A 3,849-nucleotide genomic window follows, 5' to 3' on the forward strand; every position below is an offset into this window, starting at 1 on the left:
TTAAAAAAGAAAAGGTTAATTGGTGTTTAAATTGTCGAGGTGTAAGCTGACAATATTTTAGGTTGCGAGTAGTAAGAAAGTAGGCATATTAGCTGCGGTAAGAAGTATATTTATGCACCGCTAGTCATTTTCGTCCCTATATTCCAAAAATTGCAAAATAGTCTGTTACGGAGTTTCGGAGATGCTGTGGATGACTGTGATTTGATGCAAATGCCAATGAGGGGCCATCAGTTTACGTGGCAGAAGGGAAAGGGATACCGAATTGGATAGAGGAAAGATTGGACAAGGCTTTAATAACGAATGATTGGGGTCTGCTCAATGAGAATGCATGGTTGGAGAATATTCGAACCCGGGCCTCGCGATCATTCGATCCTATTCCTCAGTATTAATGCGATTCGCATGCCAAGGGGAAGGGGGCCCCGGAAGTTCAGGTTTGAAAAATACGTTCTTAACTTTACATAAAAGTTGCAATTTTAATCTCTAAAGCACATTGTTTGTCACCCTTAATATATTAGGTTTTGAATGGCTGATGGGTATTTCAGTAATTTCAAATGCGTTTTCTTTATTTCACCCCATTGCTTCCCTGTATGTTATAATTTATATATGTAATACCTAACCAATCAAACTTCTTGAGTATGAAACTAAGAAATTAAACACATCATGACATCACTATAATTCTATTAAAGTGCATCTTTGGTTTTGCATTACAAAGTACAAAATATTAAAGAACGTAACACTACTTCTTCAACTTTAAGGATGGAGGACTTTCAATGTCAATGTGAAGAATTGGTTTCTATGAAGATGTAAATAAGGGGAGAAGGTATGGTATTACAAATCTGCTTGGAAGTTACATGTTTGCCTTCTAATGACAACAATGAGGAATCACAAGTTCACAAAAATCTAACAAAATTAATAGGACAACGGTCTTCAGAGAATAAAATTGTAACTATTTTTATTTTTTTAATTTTTTTTTTATAAAGTTAAAGTGTATTTTGTAAGTTTATGTAAAACAATGATCAAAACAACTAATATTGCACAAAATCCCATTTTAACTTTTTAAAAATGTAAAACTAAGTAATATGTGACAAAAATGCCTTATCTATTTTCTTTTTTGGCAAAAAAAAAAAAAAAAAAAAAAAAAAAAAAAAAAAACACACATTGGTTTAAAAGGTTTTGGAAATGCTCTCAAAAAGAAATAGACCAATTCTATCTCATCCATACCTGATTGTTATGTTGTGGATTACGTTCTACCATAAGCAATGTGAATCTTTGCTTTGGGCGGACGCTCTCTCCGAAGATCAGGATTAGATAGTGCTCTTGTATGAGGGTTTCTAATAATAATAATTGATGGTTTTAGGGTTTTCGAGCCCAAGGAGGTCCAACACAACCTTTGGCTGGTGGGTGCACCTTTCGGTAAAATGTATGTCTATTTCGGAGATTATGCTAGTACTTGAAAATTTTTGGTATTCTCCCCCTTTGGGTGCTCAATTGTCTGTCTTTTTACAAGAATGGAGGAGCCTTTATATAGTGGCTCCTCCTCTACCGACTTGAAGGCCTTTAATGGCCGACTTCAAGGCTAATTAAGATACGGAGCCGTTGGACGCCATTACTCGGTCGACCAACGGCTCTCCCAGGCTTGTAACGGCCCGACCGTGTCCGGCTTTCAATGTCTTAACGGCTCCCTTTTAAACGAATCTCTTCAATGCTCTCAACGGCTCCTTGAGCCGAGTCCTTTCCTGGGTTTGGGTCTTGGTCGACTCCTTGTCTTGGCCTAAGCTCCTACTGGACTCCTCTTAGCAGCTCTGAACTGGGCTCCGTGCTTGGGCCTGGGCCGACTCCCGGACTCGGCCCAATTGCTCTTCGGGCTCCTCTCGACGCTGGCCCCAGTTCTCCTATCTATTTTCTTTGGGCCCCTATCTCTTGGGCCGGGGTCCTCACCCCATCAACTAGTCCCTCACTTTTCCACACCCGGTCCGCTAGCCTGGGTTTGGAAAAGTAACAACTGTTCATCCCTCTCAATCATCGTATCTTCGTCTTAAATATCTTTTGGTAACGTCCGGATCCTCAGCCATCTCCTCCGGATCTCGCGGGGCCGTTTGGATTCTTCCGTCTAAACTTGGCCCCTATAAATGGCGTCCTTCCTTCTCTTTCACCTTCTCAAGTCTATCATGGGTCGTTCTCCTCTGAAAGGAAAACGGATTGACTTCGGGTCTCCTTGGCGTCCGCTGCCCTCCAAGCGGACTCAGCCTGAACGGGAACACGGGAAGAAGACTCCTCGCCCAGCCCCTCAGAGGTCTCCTGCCGGCGCTATGTCCTCAGCTTCTCAGCCGCCGACTCCTTCTCGACGCGAGGTCACTCCGTCATCACGCCATCCGCCTACTCCCACGACTGCCCGAGTGACTTCTCAAGATGGGTCCTTTGTTGAGGTGGCGGTTCCAGAGCAACTTACTTTCAGAATGACCTTCTCGGTTCCGCTGGACGACCTGGACGGGCCGGTTACGGGCCTGATGAATGATGAGGATTACGCCCGCTACCTGGAGGTGTATCCGGATGACGAGGAGCCAATTGCGCCACCACTCATGCCAGCTTTCTGGGACTCGTTCTTTCCATCCCCGCCTGGACCATCGGGGGGGTTCTTTGGGGGCGACTCCTCCTCGCCTGGCGAGTGATCGTATGTACTGGAGTTGGCCACAGTTCGGAGGAATTTCTTTTAGGAGCATTTTCATATTCCTTATTGTAATAAGCTCCTTGCCATTTGTATCCTCCTTTTTGCAATAATAATAAATGCTATCCTTGCCTTATGTTTTGTCGTGTTCTATTACGTACTCATCTGGATGACTGGTCAAGGGGTCGGTCACGTCATCGAAATCTTTTCGGTCTGACACCGGCAAGATTCCCCATATCCTGGGCGAATCCACTTTTTTCTGCGTTGGCGTGCGAATCTCGCTCTTCTCGAGCGGATCTGATGGAACTAATCTCTGACAGAGATTCGCGTCATCCGTCTAATCCGGCTCAGTTATGTCAGTTATAATCTCCTCCGCGATTATCGCCTAGGTATTTGCCTTCGCTGGGCTATATAAAGGCTCTTTACAGTTGATGCAAATCGCAACATTCTCCACTTTGCGAAGGTACGACGCTATGAGTTATAGGGACGGTGATCGTCGCTGGTCCATTCGTAACAAGGAGCATGCTCGTCTGGAGCAACTGAGGCAGAAGAGGTTGGCTAACGGAGGTCGTTTGGTGGGCGACTCGGCCTCAGACCCCATCGTGGTGCTTCCAGACATGCTGGACCTGATGTGCAGGGAGCCCATTGACGTGGAGATGGAATCTGGGGTGGAGATGGAGCCTGTGGTGGAAGATCCCGAACCAATGGCGGAAGAGAAGTGGGAGGCTCCTCCCCTCTTCGGTGTGGCCATGTCGCCAAGCGCTCTGGAGAGTCCTTTGCAAATGATCGATGACGGGCAGTCTGCCGTGTATCTGGACGAAATGCCTGAGCCTGAGCCAAGTCCTCTGCCTTTCCATTCTCAATACCTCCTCGAAGGTCCTCCGACCGCTAACCCGTCGACAGAGAAAGAAGCCAAGCCTTGACTCGTTTTTTTTTTTTTCTCTTGTAATTTGCATCGGCCGAGTGTTGGGCCTTGTAATCTTCGTACTAATTAAATAAATTGTGCGTTTTTCTGTCCGACCCCACATCTTCTTAGTATTTTGTCGTCCGACCTCTGGTCTATGGGACTGATTCCTAGTCTTGCTATGGCGAGACCCTCCTGGTGAGGGAGTCGCCGAGTCTGATTGCCGACCTGGTTACTGGAGTCTCTTCGTGAACTCGGCTGATATCATTCGATGAGCCGG

The sequence above is a fragment of the Ipomoea nil genome, unplaced genomic scaffold, assembly GCF_001879475.1.
Source record: "Ipomoea nil cultivar Tokyo-kokei standard unplaced genomic scaffold, Asagao_1.1 scaffold0728, whole genome shotgun sequence".
Classification (NCBI taxonomy): Eukaryota; Viridiplantae; Streptophyta; class Magnoliopsida; order Solanales; family Convolvulaceae; genus Ipomoea; species Ipomoea nil.